The sequence below is a fragment of the Brassica rapa genome, unplaced genomic scaffold (genome assembly GCF_000309985.2).
Source record: "Brassica rapa cultivar Chiifu-401-42 unplaced genomic scaffold, CAAS_Brap_v3.01 Scaffold0886, whole genome shotgun sequence".
NCBI lineage: Eukaryota > Viridiplantae > Streptophyta > Magnoliopsida > Brassicales > Brassicaceae > Brassica > Brassica rapa.
The window spans coordinates 24,740-41,712 of record NW_022610822.1 but is presented as its reverse complement, the minus strand read 5'-3'; the positions used below and the strand labels follow the sequence as shown (position 1 = coordinate 41,712).

At 47.4% G+C, this 16,973-nt stretch overlaps 34 non-coding genes across 34 annotated transcripts; all 34 read right to left on the bottom strand.

The window, feature by feature from the left end:
- Nucleotides 1–286: 286 nt before the first annotated feature.
- On the bottom strand, nucleotides 287–405 carry LOC117131160. Its single transcript, XR_004454360.1, has one exon. It is a non-coding gene; the product is annotated as a 5S ribosomal RNA (ribosomal RNA).
- Nucleotides 406–783: 378 nt separating this feature from the next.
- LOC117131159 lies at nucleotides 784–902 on the bottom strand. Its single transcript, XR_004454359.1, has one exon. It is a non-coding gene; the product is annotated as a 5S ribosomal RNA (ribosomal RNA).
- Nucleotides 903–1,280: 378 nt separating this feature from the next.
- On the bottom strand, nucleotides 1,281–1,399 carry LOC117131158. The gene has a single exon (XR_004454358.1). It is a non-coding gene; the product is annotated as a 5S ribosomal RNA (ribosomal RNA).
- A 378-nt stretch (nucleotides 1,400–1,777) lies between these two features.
- LOC117131157 lies at nucleotides 1,778–1,896 on the bottom strand. Its single transcript, XR_004454357.1, has one exon. It is a non-coding gene; the product is annotated as a 5S ribosomal RNA (ribosomal RNA).
- Nucleotides 1,897–2,274: 378 nt separating this feature from the next.
- Nucleotides 2,275–2,393, bottom strand: LOC117131156. Its single transcript, XR_004454356.1, has one exon. It is a non-coding gene; the product is annotated as a 5S ribosomal RNA (ribosomal RNA).
- A 377-nt stretch (nucleotides 2,394–2,770) lies between these two features.
- Nucleotides 2,771–2,889, bottom strand: LOC117131155. Its single transcript, XR_004454355.1, has one exon. It is a non-coding gene; the product is annotated as a 5S ribosomal RNA (ribosomal RNA).
- Nucleotides 2,890–3,266: 377 nt separating this feature from the next.
- LOC117131154 lies at nucleotides 3,267–3,385 on the bottom strand. Its single transcript, XR_004454354.1, has one exon. It is a non-coding gene; the product is annotated as a 5S ribosomal RNA (ribosomal RNA).
- Nucleotides 3,386–3,762: 377 nt separating this feature from the next.
- On the bottom strand, nucleotides 3,763–3,881 carry LOC117131153. The gene has a single exon (XR_004454353.1). It is a non-coding gene; the product is annotated as a 5S ribosomal RNA (ribosomal RNA).
- A 379-nt stretch (nucleotides 3,882–4,260) lies between these two features.
- LOC117131152 lies at nucleotides 4,261–4,379 on the bottom strand. The gene has a single exon (XR_004454352.1). It is a non-coding gene; the product is annotated as a 5S ribosomal RNA (ribosomal RNA).
- A 378-nt stretch (nucleotides 4,380–4,757) lies between these two features.
- On the bottom strand, nucleotides 4,758–4,876 carry LOC117131150. The gene has a single exon (XR_004454350.1). It is a non-coding gene; the product is annotated as a 5S ribosomal RNA (ribosomal RNA).
- A 378-nt stretch (nucleotides 4,877–5,254) lies between these two features.
- LOC117131149 lies at nucleotides 5,255–5,373 on the bottom strand. The gene has a single exon (XR_004454349.1). It is a non-coding gene; the product is annotated as a 5S ribosomal RNA (ribosomal RNA).
- Nucleotides 5,374–5,749: 376 nt separating this feature from the next.
- LOC117131148 lies at nucleotides 5,750–5,868 on the bottom strand. Its single transcript, XR_004454348.1, has one exon. It is a non-coding gene; the product is annotated as a 5S ribosomal RNA (ribosomal RNA).
- Nucleotides 5,869–6,246: 378 nt separating this feature from the next.
- LOC117131147 lies at nucleotides 6,247–6,365 on the bottom strand. Its single transcript, XR_004454347.1, has one exon. It is a non-coding gene; the product is annotated as a 5S ribosomal RNA (ribosomal RNA).
- A 379-nt stretch (nucleotides 6,366–6,744) lies between these two features.
- On the bottom strand, nucleotides 6,745–6,863 carry LOC117131247. The gene has a single exon (XR_004454447.1). It is a non-coding gene; the product is annotated as a 5S ribosomal RNA (ribosomal RNA).
- Nucleotides 6,864–7,240: 377 nt separating this feature from the next.
- Nucleotides 7,241–7,359, bottom strand: LOC117131146. Its single transcript, XR_004454346.1, has one exon. It is a non-coding gene; the product is annotated as a 5S ribosomal RNA (ribosomal RNA).
- Nucleotides 7,360–7,737: 378 nt separating this feature from the next.
- Nucleotides 7,738–7,856, bottom strand: LOC117131145. The gene has a single exon (XR_004454345.1). It is a non-coding gene; the product is annotated as a 5S ribosomal RNA (ribosomal RNA).
- Nucleotides 7,857–8,233: 377 nt separating this feature from the next.
- LOC117131144 lies at nucleotides 8,234–8,352 on the bottom strand. The gene has a single exon (XR_004454344.1). It is a non-coding gene; the product is annotated as a 5S ribosomal RNA (ribosomal RNA).
- Nucleotides 8,353–8,730: 378 nt separating this feature from the next.
- LOC117131143 lies at nucleotides 8,731–8,849 on the bottom strand. Its single transcript, XR_004454343.1, has one exon. It is a non-coding gene; the product is annotated as a 5S ribosomal RNA (ribosomal RNA).
- A 378-nt stretch (nucleotides 8,850–9,227) lies between these two features.
- On the bottom strand, nucleotides 9,228–9,346 carry LOC117131142. The gene has a single exon (XR_004454342.1). It is a non-coding gene; the product is annotated as a 5S ribosomal RNA (ribosomal RNA).
- A 378-nt stretch (nucleotides 9,347–9,724) lies between these two features.
- LOC117131141 lies at nucleotides 9,725–9,843 on the bottom strand. Its single transcript, XR_004454341.1, has one exon. It is a non-coding gene; the product is annotated as a 5S ribosomal RNA (ribosomal RNA).
- Nucleotides 9,844–10,220: 377 nt separating this feature from the next.
- On the bottom strand, nucleotides 10,221–10,339 carry LOC117131139. The gene has a single exon (XR_004454339.1). It is a non-coding gene; the product is annotated as a 5S ribosomal RNA (ribosomal RNA).
- A 182-nt stretch (nucleotides 10,340–10,521) lies between these two features.
- On the bottom strand, nucleotides 10,522–10,640 carry LOC117131138. The gene has a single exon (XR_004454338.1). It is a non-coding gene; the product is annotated as a 5S ribosomal RNA (ribosomal RNA).
- A 379-nt stretch (nucleotides 10,641–11,019) lies between these two features.
- Nucleotides 11,020–11,138, bottom strand: LOC117131252. Its single transcript, XR_004454452.1, has one exon. It is a non-coding gene; the product is annotated as a 5S ribosomal RNA (ribosomal RNA).
- Nucleotides 11,139–11,515: 377 nt separating this feature from the next.
- LOC117131257 lies at nucleotides 11,516–11,637 on the bottom strand. The gene has a single exon (XR_004454457.1). It is a non-coding gene; the product is annotated as a 5S ribosomal RNA (ribosomal RNA).
- Nucleotides 11,638–12,014: 377 nt separating this feature from the next.
- On the bottom strand, nucleotides 12,015–12,133 carry LOC117131256. Its single transcript, XR_004454456.1, has one exon. It is a non-coding gene; the product is annotated as a 5S ribosomal RNA (ribosomal RNA).
- Nucleotides 12,134–12,511: 378 nt separating this feature from the next.
- LOC117131137 lies at nucleotides 12,512–12,630 on the bottom strand. The gene has a single exon (XR_004454336.1). It is a non-coding gene; the product is annotated as a 5S ribosomal RNA (ribosomal RNA).
- A 378-nt stretch (nucleotides 12,631–13,008) lies between these two features.
- On the bottom strand, nucleotides 13,009–13,127 carry LOC117131136. The gene has a single exon (XR_004454335.1). It is a non-coding gene; the product is annotated as a 5S ribosomal RNA (ribosomal RNA).
- A 381-nt stretch (nucleotides 13,128–13,508) lies between these two features.
- Nucleotides 13,509–13,627, bottom strand: LOC117131135. The gene has a single exon (XR_004454334.1). It is a non-coding gene; the product is annotated as a 5S ribosomal RNA (ribosomal RNA).
- Nucleotides 13,628–14,004: 377 nt separating this feature from the next.
- On the bottom strand, nucleotides 14,005–14,123 carry LOC117131134. The gene has a single exon (XR_004454333.1). It is a non-coding gene; the product is annotated as a 5S ribosomal RNA (ribosomal RNA).
- Nucleotides 14,124–14,498: 375 nt separating this feature from the next.
- Nucleotides 14,499–14,617, bottom strand: LOC117131300. Its single transcript, XR_004454500.1, has one exon. It is a non-coding gene; the product is annotated as a 5S ribosomal RNA (ribosomal RNA).
- Nucleotides 14,618–14,995: 378 nt separating this feature from the next.
- On the bottom strand, nucleotides 14,996–15,114 carry LOC117131299. Its single transcript, XR_004454499.1, has one exon. It is a non-coding gene; the product is annotated as a 5S ribosomal RNA (ribosomal RNA).
- Nucleotides 15,115–15,491: 377 nt separating this feature from the next.
- Nucleotides 15,492–15,610, bottom strand: LOC117131298. The gene has a single exon (XR_004454498.1). It is a non-coding gene; the product is annotated as a 5S ribosomal RNA (ribosomal RNA).
- A 377-nt stretch (nucleotides 15,611–15,987) lies between these two features.
- On the bottom strand, nucleotides 15,988–16,105 carry LOC117131255. Its single transcript, XR_004454455.1, has one exon. It is a non-coding gene; the product is annotated as a 5S ribosomal RNA (ribosomal RNA).
- A 379-nt stretch (nucleotides 16,106–16,484) lies between these two features.
- On the bottom strand, nucleotides 16,485–16,603 carry LOC117131297. Its single transcript, XR_004454497.1, has one exon. It is a non-coding gene; the product is annotated as a 5S ribosomal RNA (ribosomal RNA).
- Between the last annotated feature and the right edge of the window lie 370 nt (nucleotides 16,604–16,973).

The following is a 16,973-nucleotide window of genomic DNA, read 5'->3' as shown; positions in this document are numbered from 1 at the left end:
TTCGAGCGAAAAAGTGCATCGAGGTTAACGGCGTTAAGAAAGCATCAAAAACACCTTGAGAATCCGCTTTCGATCTTTTTTACGTGCCATAACTTTCCGCAGCCCGTTTGAGGGTCAAAACGGCTGAATTTGAGCCCGAAAAATTGCGCCCCCTATTCACCGCCCATTATGGTTTCTGGGGCTTCCGAAATGGTGCTATGGGCGACGTAGTTCCTCACGGTTCAAAAGTTATGAGGTTTTCAAGTTTAGACTCGTTTTAGGCTAAAAAAAAATTAAAAAATAAAAAGGGGTGCAACACGAGGACTTCCCGGGAGGTCACCCATCCTAGTACTACTCTCGCCCAAGCACGCTTAACTGCGGAGTTCTGATGGGATCCGGTGCATTAGTGCTGGTATGATCGCACCCGTCAGTACATCACTCTCGTTTCTATATATCCTTTTCGCGGCCAATCCAAGTGTAAGGCCGTGGGGCGCGCATGATTTTCTTGCCGTTTTGTTTCGAGCGAAAAAGTGCATCGAGGTTAACGGCGTTAAGAAAGCATCAAAAACACCTTGAGAATCCGCTTTCGATCTTTTTTACGTGCCATAACTTTCCGCAGCCCGTTTGAGGGTCAAAACGGCTGAATTTGAGCCCGAAAAATTGCGCCCCCTATTCACCGCCCATTATGGTTTCTGGGGCTTTCCGAAATGGTGCTATGGGCGACGTAGTTCCTCACGGTTCAAAAGTTATGAGGTTTTCAAGTTTAGACTCGTTTTAGGCTAAAAAAAAATTAAAAAATAAAAAGGGGTGCAACACGAGGACTTCCCGGGAGGTCACCCATCCTAGTACTACTCTCGCCCAAGCACGCTTAACTGCGGAGTTCTGATGGGATCCGGTGCATTAGTGCTGGTATGATCGCACCCGTCAGTACATCACTCTCGTTTCTATATATCCTTTTCGCGGCCAATCCAAGTGTAAGGCCGTGGGGCGCGCATGATTTTCTTGCCGTTTTGTTTCGAGCGAAAAAGTGCATCGAGGTTAACGGCGTTAAGAAAGCATCAAAAACACCTTGAGAATCCGCTTTCGATCTTTTTTACGTGCCATAACTTTCCGCAGCCCGTTTGAGGGTCAAAACGGCTGAATTTGAGCCCGAAAAATTGCGCCCCCTATTCACCGCCCATTATGGTTTCTGGGGCTTTCCGAAATGGTGCTATGGGCGACGTAGTTCCTCACGGTTCAAAAGTTATGAGGTTTTCAAGTTTAGACTCGTTTTAGGCTAAAAAAAAATTAAAAAATAAAAAGGGGTGCAACACGAGGACTTCCCGGGAGGTCACCCATCCTAGTACTACTCTCGCCCAAGCACGCTTAACTGCGGAGTTCTGATGGGATCCGGTGCATTAGTGCTGGTATGATCGCACCCGTCAGTACATCACTCTCGTTTCTATATATCCTTTTCGCGGCCAATCCAAGTGTAAGGCCGTGGGGCGCGCATGATTTTCTTGCCGTTTTGTTTCGAGCGAAAAAGTGCATCGAGGTTAACGGCGTTAAGAAAGCATCAAAAACACCTTGAGAATCCGCTTTCGATCTTTTTTACGTGCCATAACTTTCCGCAGCCCGTTTGAGGGTCAAAACGGCTGAATTTGAGCCCGAAAAATTGCGCCCCCTATTCACCGCCCATTATGGTTTCTGGGGCTTTCCGAAATGGTGCTATGGGCGACGTAGTTCCTCACGGTTCAAAAGTTATGAGGTTTTCAAGTTTAGACTCGTTTTAGGCTAAAAAAAAATTAAAAAATAAAAAGGGGTGCAACACGAGGACTTCCCGGGAGGTCACCCATCCTAGTACTACTCTCGCCCAAGCACGCTTAACTGCGGAGTTCTGATGGGATCCGGTGCATTAGTGCTGGTATGATCGCACCCGACAGTACATCACTCTCGTTTCTATATATCCTTTTCGCGGCCAATCCAAGTGTAAGGCCGTGGGGCGCGCATGATTTTCTTGCCGTTTTGTTTCGAGCGAAAAAGTGCATCGAGGTTAACGGCGTTAAGAAAGCATCAAAAACACCTTGAGAATCCGCTTTCGATCTTTTTTACGTGCCATAACTTTCCGCAGCCCGTTTGAGGGTCAAAACGGCTGAATTTGAGCCCGAAAAATTGCGCCCCCTATTCACCGCCCATTATGGTTTCTGGGGCTTTCCGAAATGGTGCTATGGGCGACGTAGTTCCTCACGGTTCAAAAGTTATGAGGTTTTCAAGTTTAGACTCGTTTTAGGCTAAAAAAAAATTAAAAAATAAAAAGGGGTGCAACACGAGGACTTCCCGGGAGGTCACCCATCCTAGTACTACTCTCGCCCAAGCACGCTTAACTGCGGAGTTCTGATGGGATCCGGTGCATTAGTGCTGGTATGATCGCACCCGACAGTACATCACTCTCGTTTCTATATATCCTTTTCGCGGCCAATCCAAGTGTAAGGCCGTGGGGCGCGCATGATTTTCTTGCCGTTTTGTTTCGAGCGAAAAAGTGCATCGAGGTTAACGGCGTTAAGAAAGCATCAAAAACACCTTGAGAATCCGCTTTCGATCTTTTTTACGTGCCATAACTTTCCGCAGCCCGTTTGAGGGTCAAAACGGCTGAATTTGAGCCCGAAAAATTGCGCCCCCTATTCACCGCCCATTATGGTTTCTGGGGCTTTCCGAAATGGTGCTATGGGCGACGTAGTTCCTCACGGTTCAAAAGTTATGGGGTTTTCAAGTTTAGACTCGTTTTAGGCTAAAAAAAATTAAAAAATAAAAAGGGGTGCAACACGAGGACTTCCCGGGAGGTCACCCATCCTAGTACTACTCTCGCCCAAGCACGCTTAACTGCGGAGTTCTGATGGGATCCGGTGCATTAGTGCTGGTATGATCGCACCCGACAGTACATCACTCTCGTTTCTATATATCCTTTTCGCGGCCAATCCAAGTGTAAGGCCGTGGGGCGCGCATGATTTTCTTGCCGTTTTGTTTCGAGCGAAAAAGTGCATCGAGGTTAACGGCGTTAAGAAAGCATCAAAAACACCTTGAGAATCCGCTTTCGATCTTTTTTACGTGCCATAACTTTCCGCAGCCCGTTTGAGGGTCAAAACGGCTGAATTTGAGCCCGAAAAATTGCGCCCCCTATTCACCGCCCATTATGGTTTCTGGGGCTTTCCGAAATGGTGCTATGGGCGACGTAGTTCCTCACGGTTCAAAAGTTATGGGTTTTCAAGTTTAGACTCGTTTTAGGCTAAAAAAAAATTAAAAAATAAAAAGGGGTGCAACACGAGGACTTCCCGGGAGGTCACCCATCCTAGTACTACTCTCGCCCAAGCACGCTTAACTGCGGAGTTCTGATGGGATCCGGTGCATTAGTGCTGGTATGATCGCACCCGTCAGTACATCACTCTCGTTTCTATATATCCTTTTCGCGGCCAATCCAAGTGTAAGGCCGTGGGGCGCGCATGATTTTCTTGCCGTTTTGTTTCGAGCGAAAAAGTGCATCGAGGTTAACGGCGTTAAGAAAGCATCAAAAACACCTTGAGAATCCGCTTTCGATCTTTTTTACGTGCCATAACTTTCCGCAGCCCGTTTGAGGGTCAAAACGGCTGAATTTGAGCCCGAAAAATTGCGCCCCCTATTCACCGCCCATTATGGTTTCTGGGGCTTTCCGAAATGGTGCTATGGGCGACGTAGTTCCTCACGGTTCAAAAGTTATGAGGTTTTCAAGTTTAGACTCGTTTTAGGCTAAAAAAAATTAAAAAATAAAAAGGGGTGCAACACGAGGACTTCCCGGGAGGTCACCCATCCTAGTACTACTCTCGCCCAAGCACGCTTAACTGCGGAGTTCTGATGGGATCCGGTGCATTAGTGCTGGTATGATCGCACCCGACAGTACATCACTCTCGTTTCTATATATCCTTTTCGCGGCCAATCCAAGTGTAAGGCCGTGGGGCGCGCATGATTTTCTTGCCGTTTTGTTTCGAGCGAAAAAGTGCATCGAGGTTAACGGCGTTAAGAAAGCATCAAAAACACCTTGAGAATCCGCTTTCGATCTTTTTTACGTGCCATAACTTTCCGCAGCCCGTTTGAGGGTCAAAACGGCTGAATTTGAGCCCGAAAAATTGCGCCCCCTATTCACCGCCCATTATGGTTTCTGGGGCTTCTCCGAAATGGTGCTATGGGCGACGTAGTTCCTCACGGTTCAAAAGTTATGAGGTTTTCAAGTTTAGACTCGTTTTAGGCTAAAAAAAAATTAAAAAATAAAAAGGGGTGCAACACGAGGACTTCCCGGGAGGTCACCCATCCTAGTACTACTCTCGCCCAAGCACGCTTAACTGCGGAGTTCTGATGGGATCCGGTGCATTAGTGCTGGTATGATCGCACCCGTCAGTACATCACTCTCGTTTCTATATATCCTTTTCGCGGCCAATCCAAGTGTAAGGCCGTGGGGCGCGCATGATTTTCTTGCCGTTTTGTTTCGAGCGAAAAAGTGCATCGAGGTTAACGGCGTTAAGAAAGCATCAAAAACACCTTGAGAATCCGCTTTCGATCTTTTTTACGTGCCATAACTTTCCGCAGCCCGTTTGAGGGTCAAAACGGCTGAATTTGAGCCCGAAAAATTGCGCCCCCTATTCACCGCCCATTATGGTTTCTGGGGCTTTCCGAAATGGTGCTATGGGCGACGTAGTTCCTCACGGTTCAAAAGTTATGGGGTTTTCAAGTTTAGACTCGTTTTAGGCTAAAAAAAAATTAAAAAATAAAAAGGGGTGCAACACGAGGACTTCCCGGGAGGTCACCCATCCTAGTACTACTCTCGCCCAAGCACGCTTAACTGCGGAGTTCTGATGGGATCCGGTGCATTAGTGCTGGTATGATCGCACCCGTCAGTACATCACTCTCGTTTCTATATATCCTTTTCGCGGCCAATCCAAGTGTAAGGCCGTGGGGCGCGCATGATTTTCTTGCCGTTTTGTTTCGAGCGAAAAAGTGCATCGAGGTTAACGGCGTTAAGAAAGCATCAAAAACACCTTGAGAATCCGCTTTCGATCTTTTTTACGTGCCATAACTTTCCGCAGCCCGTTTGAGGGTCAAAACGGCTGAATTTGAGCCCGAAAAATTGCGCCCCCTATTCACCGCCCATTATGGTTTCTGGGGCTTTCCGAAATGGTGCTATGGGCGACGTAGTTCCTCACGGTTCAAAAGTTATGAGGTTTTCAAGTTTAGACTCGTTTTAGGCTAAAAAAAAATTAAAAAATAAAAAGGGGTGCAACACGAGGACTTCCCGGGAGGTCACCCATCCTAGTACTACTCTCGCCCAAGCACGCTTAACTGCGGAGTTCTGATGGGATCCGGTGCATTAGTGCTGGTATGATCGCACCCGTCAGTACATCACTCTCGTTTCTATATATCCTTTTCGCGGCCAATCCAAGTGTAAGGCCGTGGGGCGCGCATGATTTTCTTGCCGTTTTGTTTCGAGCGAAAAAGTGCATCGAGGTTAACGGCGTTAAGAAAGCATCAAAAACACCTTGAGAATCCGCTTTCGATCTTTTTTACGTGCCATAACTTTCCGCAGCCCGTTTGAGGGTCAAAACGGCTGAATTTGAGCCCGAAAAATTGCGCCCCCTATTCACCGCCCATTATGGTTTCTGGGGCTTCCGAAATGGTGCTATGGGCGACGTAGTTCCTCACGGTTCAAAAGTTATGGGTTTTCAAGTTTAGACTCGTTTTAGGCTAAAAAAAAATTAAAAAATAAAAAGGGGTGCAACACGAGGACTTCCCGGGAGGTCACCCATCCTAGTACTACTCTCGCCCAAGCACGCTTAACTGCGGAGTTCTGATGGGATCCGGTGCATTAGTGCTGGTATGATCGCACCCGTCAGTACATCACTCTCGTTTCTATATATCCTTTTCGCGGCCAATCCAAGTGTAAGGCCGTGGGGCGCGCATGATTTTCTTGCCGTTTTGTTTCGAGCGAAAAAGTGCATCGAGGTTAACGGCGTTAAGAAAGCATCAAAAACACCTTGAGAATCCGCTTTCGATCTTTTTTACGTGCCATAACTTTCCGCAGCCCGTTTGAGGGTCAAAACGGCTGAATTTGAGCCCGAAAAATTGCGCCCCCTATTCACCGCCCATTATGGTTTCTGGGGCTTTCCGAAATGGTGCTATGGGCGACGTAGTTCCTCACGGTTCAAAAGTTATGAGGTTTTCAAGTTTAGACTCGTTTTAGGCTAAAAAAAAATTAAAAAATAAAAAGGGGTGCAACACGAGGACTTCCCGGGAGGTCACCCATCCTAGTACTACTCTCGCCCAAGCACGCTTAACTGCGGAGTTCTGATGGGATCCGGTGCATTAGTGCTGGTATGATCGCACCCGTCAGTACATCACTCTCGTTTCTATATATCCTTTTCGCGGCCAATCCAAGTGTAAGGCCGTGGGGCGCGCATGATTTTCTTGCCGTTTTGTTTCGAGCGAAAAAGTGCATCGAGGTTAACGGCGTTAAGAAAGCATCAAAAACACCTTGAGAATCCGCTTTCGATCTTTTTTACGTGCCATAACTTTCCGCAGCCCGTTTGAGGGTCAAAACGGCTGAATTTGAGCCCGAAAAATTGCGCCCCCTATTCACCGCCCATTATGGTTTCTGGGGCTTTCCGAAATGGTGCTATGGGCGACGTAGTTCCTCACGGTTCAAAAGTTATGAGGTTTTCAAGTTTAGACTCGTTTTAGGCTAAAAAAAAATAAAAAAAATAAAAAGGGGTGCAACACGAGGACTTCCCGGGAGGTCACCCATCCTAGTACTACTCTCGCCCAAGCACCCTTAACTGCGGAGTTCTGATGGGATCCGGTGCATTAGTGCTGGTATGATCGCACCCGTCAGTACATCACTCTCGTTTCTATATATCCTTTTCGCGGCCAATCCAAGTGTAAGGCCGTGGGGCGCGCATGATTTTCTTGCCGTTTTGTTTCGAGCGAAAAAGTGCATCGAGGTTAACGGCGTTAAGAAAGCATCAAAAACACCTTGAGAATCCGCTTTCGATCTTTTTTACGTGCCATAACTTTCCGCAGCCCGTTTGAGGGTCAAAACGGCTGAATTTGAGCCCGAAAAATTGCGCCCCCTATTCACCGCCCATTATGGTTTCTGGGGCTCTCCGAAATGGTGCTATGGGCGACGTAGTTCCTCACGGTTCAAAAGTTATGAGGTTTTCAAGTTTAGACTCGTTTTAGGCTAAAAAAAATTAAAAAATAAAAAGGGGTGCAACACGAGGACTTCCCGGGAGGTCACCCATCCTAGTACTACTCTCGCCCAAGCACGCTTAACTGCGGAGTTCTGATGGGATCCGGTGCATTAGTGCTGGTATGATCGCACCCGTCAGTACATCACTCTCGTTTCTATATATCCTTTTCGCGGCCAATCCAAGTGTAAGGCCGTGGGGCGCGCATGATTTTCTTGCCGTTTTGTTTCGAGCGAAAAAGTGCATCGAGGTTAACGGCGTTAAGAAAGCATCAAAAACACCTTGAGAATCCGCTTTCGATCTTTTTTACGTGCCATAACTTTCCGCAGCCCGTTTGAGGGTCAAAACGGCTGAATTTGAGCCCGAAAAATTGCGCCCCCTATTCACCGCCCATTATGGTTTCTGGGGCTCTCCGAAATGGTGCTATGGGCGACGTAGTTCCTCACGGTTCAAAAGTTATGAGGTTTTCAAGTTTAGACTCGTTTTAGGCTAAAAAAAAATTAAAAAATAAAAAGGGGTGCAACACGAGGACTTCCCGGGAGGTCACCCATCCTAGTACTACTCTCGCCCAAGCACGCTTAACTGCGGAGTTCTGATGGGATCCGGTGCATTAGTGCTGGTATGATCGCACCCGTCAGTACATCACTCTCGTTTCTATATATCCTTTTCGCGGCCAATCCAAGTGTAAGGCCGTGGGGCGCGCATGATTTTCTTGCCGTTTTGTTTCGAGCGAAAAAGTGCATCGAGGTTAACGGCGTTAAGAAAGCATCAAAAACACCTTGAGAATCCGCTTTCGATCTTTTTTACGTGCCATAACTTTCCGCAGCCCGTTTGAGGGTCAAAACGGCTGAATTTGAGCCCGAAAAATTGCGCCCCCTATTCACCGCCCATTATGGTTTCTGGGGCTCTCCGAAATGGTGCTATGGGCGACGTAGTTCCTCACGGTTCAAAAGTTATGAGGTTTTCAAGTTTAGACTCGTTTTAGGCTAAAAAAAAATTAAAAATAAAAAGGGGTGCAACACGAGGACTTCCCGGGAGGTCACCCATCCTAGTACTACTCTCGCCCAAGCACGCTTAACTGCGGAGTTCTGATGGGATCCGGTGCATTAGTGCTGGTATGATCGCACCCGTCAGTACATCACTCTCGTTTCTATATATCCTTTTCGCGGCCAATCCAAGTGTAAGGCCGTGGGGCGCGCATGATTTTCTTGCCGTTTTGTTTCGAGCGAAAAAGTGCATCGAGGTTAACGGCGTTAAGAAAGCATCAAAAACACCTTGAGAATCCGCTTTCGATCTTTTTTACGTGCCATAACTTTCCGCAGCCCGTTTGAGGGTCAAAACGGCTGAATTTGAGCCCGAAAAATTGCGCCCCCTATTCACCGCCCATTATGGTTTCTGGGGCTCTCCGAAATGGTGCTATGGGCGACGTAGTTCCTCACGGTTCAAAAGTTATGAGGTTTTCAAGTTTAGACTCGTTTTAGGCTAAAAAAAAATTAAAAAATAAAAAGGGGTGCAACACGAGGACTTCCCGGGAGGTCACCCATCCTAGTACTACTCTCGCCCAAGCACGCTTAACTGCGGAGTTCTGATGGGATCCGGTGCATTAGTGCTGGTATGATCGCACCCGTCAGTACATCACTCTCGTTTCTATATATCCTTTTCGCGGCCAATCCAAGTGTAAGGCCGTGGGGCGCGCATGATTTTCTTGCCGTTTTGTTTCGAGCGAAAAAGTGCATCGAGGTTAACGGCGTTAAGAAAGCATCAAAAACACCTTGAGAATCCGCTTTCGATCTTTTTTACGTGCCATAACTTTCCGCAGCCCGTTTGAGGGTCAAAACGGCTGAATTTGAGCCCGAAAAATTGCGCCCCCTATTCACCGCCCATTATGGTTTCTGGGGCTCTCCGAAATGGTGCTATGGGCGACGTAGTTCCTCACGGTTCAAAAGTTATGAGGTTTTCAAGTTTAGACTCGTTTTAGGCTAAAAAAAAATTAAAAAATAAAAAGGGGTGCAACACGAGGACTTCCCGGGAGGTCACCCATCCTAGTACTACTCTCGCCCAAGCACGCTTAACTGCGGAGTTCTGATGGGATCCGGTGCATTAGTGCTGGTATGATCGCACCCGTCAGTACATCACTCTCGTTTCTATATATCCTTTTCGCGGCCAATCCAAGTGTAAGGCCGTGGGGCGCGCATGATTTTCTTGCCGTTTTGTTTCGAGCGAAAAAGTGCATCGAGGTTAACGGCGTTAAGAAAGCATCAAAAACACCTTGAGAATCCGCTTTCGATCTTTTTTACGTGCCATAACTTTCCGCAGCCCGTTTGAGGGTCAAAACGGCTGAATTTGAGCCCGAAAAATTGCGCCCCCTATTCACCGCCCATTATGGTTTCTGGGGCTCTCCGAAATGGTGCTATGGGCGACGTAGTTCCTCACGGTTCAAAAGTTATGAGGTTTTCAAGTTTAGACTCGTTTTAGGCTAAAAAAAAATTAAAAAATAAAAAGGGGTGCAACACGAGGACTTCCCGGGAGGTCACCCATCCTAGTACTACTCTCGCCCAAGCACGCTTAACTGCGGAGTTCTGATGGGATCCGGTGCATTAGTGCTGGTATGATCGCACCCGTCAGTACATCACTCTCGTTTCTATATATCCTTTTCGCGGCCAATCCAAGTGTAAGGCCGTGGGGCGCGCATGATTTTCTTGCCGTTTTGTTTCGAGCGAAAAAGTGCATCGAGGTTAACGGCGTTAAGAAAGCATCAAAAACACCTTGAGAATCCGCTTTCGATCTTTTTTACGTGCCATAACTTTCCGCAGCCCGTTTGAGGGTCAAAACGGCTGAATTTGAGCCCGAAAAATTGCGCCCCTATTCACCGCCCATTATGGTTTCTGGGGCTCTCCGAAATGGTGCTATGGGCGACGTAGTTCCTCACGGTTCAAAAGTTATGAGGTTTTCAAGTTTAGACTCGTTTTAGGCTAAAAAAAAATTAAAAAATAAAAAGGGGTGCAACACGAGGACTTCCCGGGAGGTCACCCATCCTAGTACTACTCTCGCCCAAGCACGCTTAACTGCGGAGTTCTGATGGGATCCGGTGCATTAGTGCTGGTATGATCGCACCCGTCAGTACATCACTCTCGTTTCTATATATCGCCCGAAAAATTGCGCCCCCTATTCACCGCCCATTATGGTTTCTGGGGCTCTCCGAAATGGTGCTATGGGCGACGTAGTTCCTCACGGTTCAAAAGTTATGAGGTTTTCAAGTTTAGACTCGTTTTAGGCTAAAAAAAATTAAAAATAAAAAGGGGTGCAACACGAGGACTTCCCGGGAGGTCACCCATCCTAGTACTACTCTCGCCCAAGCACGCTTAACTGCGGAGTTCTGATGGGATCCGGTGCATTAGTGCTGGTATGATCGCACCCGTCAGTACATCACTCTCGTTTCTATATATCCTTTTCGCGGCCAATCCAAGTGTAAGGCCGTGGGGCGCGCATGATTTTCTTGCCGTTTTGTTTCGAGCGAAAAAGTGCATCGAGGTTAACGGCGTTAAGAAAGCATCAAAAACACCTTGAGAATCCGCTTTCGATCTTTTTTACGTGCCATAACTTTCCGCAGCCCGTCTGAGGGTCAAAACGACTGAATTTGAGCCCGAAAAATTGCGCCCCCTATTCACCGCCCATTATGGTTTCTGGGGCTTTCCGAAATGGTGCTATGGGCGACGTAGTTCCTCACGGTTCAAAAGTTATGAGGTTTTCAAGTTTAGACTCGTTTTAGGCTAAAAAAAAATTAAAAAATAAAAAAGGGGTGCAACACGAGGACTTTCCGGGAGGTCACCCATCCTAGTACTACTCTCGCCCAAGCACGCTTAACTGCGGAGTTCTGATGGGATCCGGTGCATTAGTGCTGGTATGATCGCACCCGACAGTACATCACTCTCGTTTCTATATATCCTTTTCGCGGCCAATCCAAGTGTAAGGCCGTGGGGCGCGCATGATTTTCTTGCCGTTTTGTTTCGAGCGAAAAAGTGCATCGAGGTTAACGGCGTTAAGAAAGCATCAAAAACACCTTGAGAATCCGCTTTCGATCTTTTTACGTGCCATAACTTTCCGCAGCCCGTTTGAGGGTCAAAACGGCTGAATTTGAGCCCGAAAAATTGCGCCCCCTATTCACCGCCCATTATGGTTTCTGGGGCTCTCCGAAATGGTGCTATGGGCGACGTAGTTCCTCACGGTTCAAAAGTTATGAGGTTTTCAAGTTTAGACTCGTTTTAGGCTAAAAAAAAATTAAAAAATAAAAAGGGGTGCAACACGAGGACTTCCCGGGAGGTCACCCATCCTAGTACTACTACTCTCGCCCAAGCACGCTTAACTGCGGAGTTCTGATGGGATCCGGTGCATTAGTGCTGGTATGATCGCACCCGTCAGTACATCACTCTCGTTTCTATATATCCTTTTCGCGGCCAATCCAAGTGTAAGGCCGTGGGGCGCGCATGATTTTCTTGCCGTTTTGTTTCGAGCGAAAAAGTGCATCGAGGTTAACGGCGTTAAGAAAGCATCAAAAACACCTTGAGAATCCGCTTTCGATCTTTTTTACGTGCCATAACTTTCCGCAGCCCGTTTGAGGGTCAAAACGGCTGAATTTGAGCCCGAAAAATTGCGCCCCCTATTGACCGCCCATTATGGTTTCTGGGGCTCTCCGAAATGGTGCTATGGGAGACGTAGTTCCTCACGGTTCAAAAGTTATGAGGTTTTCAAGTTTAGACTCGTTTCAGGCTAAAAAAAAATAAAAAATAAAAAGGGGTGCAACACGAGGACTTCCCGGGAGGTCACCCATCCTAGTACTACTCTCGCCCAAGCACGCTTAACTGCGGAGTTCTGATGGGATCCGGTGCATTAGTGCTGGTATGATGGCACACGACAGTACATCACTCTCGTTTCTATATATCCTTTTCGCGGCCAATCCAAGTGTAAGGCCGTGGGGCGCGCATGATTTTCTTGCCGTTTTGTTTCGAGCGAAAAAGTGCATCGAGGTTAACGGCGTTAAGAAAGCATCAAAAACACCTTGAGAATCCGCTTTCGATCTTTTTTACGTGCCATAACTTTCCGCAGCCCGTTTGAGGGTCAAAACGGCTGAATTTGAGCCCGAAAAATTGCGCCCCCTATTCACCGCCCATTATGGTTTCTGGGGCTCTCCGAAATGGTGCTATGGGCGACGTAGTTCCTCACGGTTCAAAAGTTATGAGGTTTTCAAGTTTAGACTCGTTTTAGGCTAAAAAAAAATTAAAAAATAAAAAGGGGTGCAACACGAGGACTTCCCGGGAGGTCACCCATCCTAGTACTACTCTCGCCCAAGCACGCTTAACTGCGGAGTTCTGATGGGATCCGGTGCATTAGTGCTGGTATGATCGCACCCGTCAGTACATCACTCTCGTTTCTATATATCCTTTTCGCGGCCAATCCAAGTGTAAGGCCGTGGGGCGCGCATGATTTTCTTGCCGTTTTGTTTCGAGCGAAAAAGTGCATCGAGGTTAACGGCGTTAAGAAAGCATCAAAAACACCTTGAGAATCCGCTTTCGATCTTTTTTACGTGCCATAACTTTCCGCAGCCCGTTTGAGGGTCAAAACGGCTGAATTTGAGCCCGAAAAATTGCGCCCCCTATTCACCGCCCATTATGGTTTCTGGGGCTCTCCGAAATGGTGCTATGGGCGACGTAGTTCCTCACGGTTCAAAAGTTATGAGGTTTTCAAGTTTAGACTCGTTTTAGGCAAAAAAAAAATAAAAAAATAAAAAGGGGTGCAACACGAGGACTTCCCGGGAGGTCACCCATCCTAGTACTACTCTCGCCCAAGCACGCTTAACTGCGGAGTTCTGATGGGATCCGGTGCATTAGTGCTGGTATGATCGCACCCGTCAGTACATCACTCTCGTTTCTATATATCCTTTTCGCGGCCAATCCAAGTGTAAGGCCGTGGGGCGCGCATGATTTTCTTGCCGTTTTGTTTCGAGCGAAAAAGTGCATCGAGGTTAACGGCGTTAAGAAAGCATCAAAAACACCTTGAGAATCCGCTTTCGATCTTTTTTACGTGCCATAACTTTCCGCAGCCCGTTTGAGGGTCAAAACGGCTGAATTTGAGCCCGAAAAATTGCGCCCCCTATTCACCGCCCATTATGGTTTTGGGGCTCTCCGAAATGGTGCTATGGGCGACGTAGTTCCTCACGGTTCGTTCAAAAGTTATGAGGTTTTCAAGTTTAGACTCGTTTTAGGCTAAAAAAAAATTAAAAAATAAAAAGGGGTGCAACACGAGGACTTCCCGGGAGGTCACCCATCCTAGTACTACTCTCGCCCAAGCACGCTTAACTGCGGAGTTCTGATGGGATCCGGTGCATTAGTGCTGGTATGATCGCACCCGTCAGTACATCACTCTCGTTTCTATATATCCTTTTCGCGGCCAATCCAAGTGTAAGGCCGTGGGGCGCGCATGATTTTCTTGCCGTTTTGTTTCGAGCGAAAAAGTGCATCGAGGTTAACGGCGTTAAGAAAGCATCAAAAACACCTTGAGAATCCGCTTTCGATCTTTTTTACGTGCCATAACTTTCCGCAGCCCGTTTGAGGGTCAAAACGGCTGAATTTGAGCCCGAAAAATTGCGCCCCTATTCACCGCCCATTATGGTTTCTGGGGCTCTCCGAAATGGTGCTATGGGCGACGTAGTTCCTCACGGTTCAAAAGTTATGAGGTTTTCAAGTTTAGACTCGTTTTAGGCATAAAAAAAATTAAAAAATAAAAAGGGGTGCAACACGAGGACTTCCCAGGAGGTCACCCATCCTAGTACTACTCTCGCCCAAGCACGCTTAACTGCGGAGTTCTGATGGGATCCGGTGCATTAGTGCTGGTATGATCGCACCCGTCAGTACATCACTCTCGTTTCTATATATCCTTTTCGCGGCCAATCCAAGTGTAAGGCCGTGGGGCGCGCATGATTTTCTTGCCGTTTTGTTTCGAGCGAAAAAGTGCATCGAGGTTAACGGCGTTAAGAAAGCATCAAAAACACCTTGAGAATCCGCTTTCGATCTTTTTACGTGCCATAACTTTCCGCAGCCCGTTTGAGGGTCAAACGGCTGAATTTGAGCCCGAAAAATTGCGCCCCCTATTCACCGCCCATTATGTTTCTGGGGCTCTCCGAAATGGTGCTATGGGCGACGTAGTTCCTCACGGTTCAAAAGTTATGAGGTTTTCAAGTTTAGACTCGTTTTAGGCTAAAAAAAAATTAAAAAATAAAAAGGGGTGCAACACGAGGACTTCCCGGGAGGTCACCCATCCTAGTACTACTCTCGCCCAAGCACGCTTAACTGCGGAGTTCTGATGGGATCCGGTGCATTAGTGCTGGTATGATCGCACCCGTCAGTACATCACTCTCGTTTCTATATATCCTTTTCGCGGCCAATCCAAGTGTAAGGCCGTGGGGGCGCGCATGATTTTCTTGCCGTTTTGTTTCGAGCGAAAAAGTGCATCGAGGTTAACGGCGTTAAGAAAGCATCAAAAACACCTTGAGAATCCGCTTTCGATCTTTTTTACGTGCCATAACTTTCCGCAGCCCGTTTGAGGGTCAAAACGGCTGAATTTGAGCCCGAAAAATTGCGCCCCCTATTCACCGCCCATTATGGTTTCTGGGGCTCTCCGAAATGGTGCTATGGGCGACGTAGTTCCTCACGGTTCAAAAGTTATGAGGTTTTCAAGTTTAGACTCGTTTTAGGCAAAAAAAAATTAAAAAATAAAAAGGGGTGCAACACGAGGACTTCCCGGGAGGTCACCCATCCTAGTACTACTCTCGCCCAAGCACGCTTAACTGCGGAGTTCTGATGGGATCCGGTGCATTAGTGCTGGTATGATCGCACCCGTCAGTACATCACTCTCGTTTCTATATATCCTTTTCGCGGCCAATCCAAGTGTAAGGCCGTGGGGCGCGCATGATTTTCTTGCCGTTTTGTTTCGAGCGAAAAAGTGCATCGAGGTTAACGGCGTTAAGAAAGCATCAAAAACACCTTGAGAATCCGCTTTCGATCTTTTTTACGTGCCATAACTTTCCGCAGCCCGTTTGAGGGTCAAAACGGCTGAATTTGAGCCCGAAAAATTGCGCCCCCTATTCACCGCCCATTATGGTTTCTGGGGCTCTCCGAAATGGTGCTATGGGCGACGTAGTTCCTCACGGTTCAAAAGTTATGAGGTTTTCAAGTTTAGACTCGTTTTAGGCTAAAAAAAAATTAAAAAAAAAAAGGGGTGCAACACGAGGACTTCCCGGGAGGTCACCCATCCTAGTACTACTCTCGCCCAAGCACGCTTAACTGCGGAGTTCTGATGGGATCCGGTGCATTAGTGCTGGTATGATCGCACCCGTCAGTACATCACTCTCGTTTCTATATATCCTTTTCGCGGCCAATCCAAGTGTAAGGCCGTGGGGCGCGCATGATTTTCTTGCCGTTTTGTTTCGAGCGAAAAAGTGCATCGAGGTTAACGGCGTTAAGAAAGCATCAAAAACACCTTGAGAATCCGCTTTCGATCTTTTTTACGTGCCATAACTTTCCGCAGCCCGTTTGAGGGTCAAAACGGCTGAATTTGAGCCCGAAAAATTGCGCCCCCTATTCACCGCCCATTATGGTTTCTGGGGCTCTCCGAAATGGTGCTATGGGCGACGTAGTTCCTCACGGTTCAAAAGTTATGAGGTTTTCAAGTTTAGACTCGTTTAGGCAAAAAAAAAATTAAAAAATAAAAAGGGGTGCAACACGAGGACTTCCGGGAGGTCACCCATCCTAGTACTACTCTCGCCCAAGCACGCTTAACTGCGGAGTTCTGATGGGATCCGGTGCATTAGTGCTGGTATGATCGCACCCGTCAGTACATCACTCTCGTTTCTATATATCCTTTTCGCGGCCAATCCAAGTGTAAGGCCGTGGGGCGCGCATGATTTTCTTGCCGTTTTGTTTCGAGCGGAAAAAGTGCATCGAGGTTAACGGCGTTAAGAAAGCATCAAAAACACCTTGAGAATCCGCTTTCGATCTTTTTTACGTGCCATAACTTTCCGCAGCCCGTTTGAGGGTCAAAACGGCTGAATTTGAGCCCGAAAAATTGCGCCCCCTATTCACCGCCCATTATGGTTTCTGGGGCTCTCCGAAATGGTGCTATGGGCGACGTAGTTCCTCACGGTTCAAAAGTTATGAGGTTTTCAAGTTTAGACTCGTTTTAGGCTAAAAAAAAATTAAAAAATAAAAAGGGGTGCAACACGAGGACTTCCCGGGAGGTCACCCATCCTAGTACTACTCTCGCCCAAGCACGCTTAACTGCGGAGTTCTGATGGGATCCGGTGCATTAGTGCTGGTATGATCGCACCCGTCAGTACATCCACTCTCGTTTCTATATATCCTTTTCGCGGCCAATCCAAGTGTAAGGCCGTGGGGCGCGCATGATTTTCTTGCCGTTTTGTTTCGAGCGAAAAAGTGCATCGAGGTTAACGGCGTTAAGAAAGCATCAAAAACACCTTGAAAATCCGCTTTCGGTCTTTTTTACGTGCCATAACTTTCCGCAGCCCGTTTGAGGGTCAAAACGGCTGAATTTGAGCCCGAAAAATTGCGCCCCCTATTCACCGCCCATTATGGTTTCTGGGGCTTTCCGAAATGGTGCTATGGGCGACGTAGTTCCTCACGGTTCAAAAGTTATGGGGTTTTCAAGTTTAGACTCGTTTTAGGCTAAAAAAAAATTAAA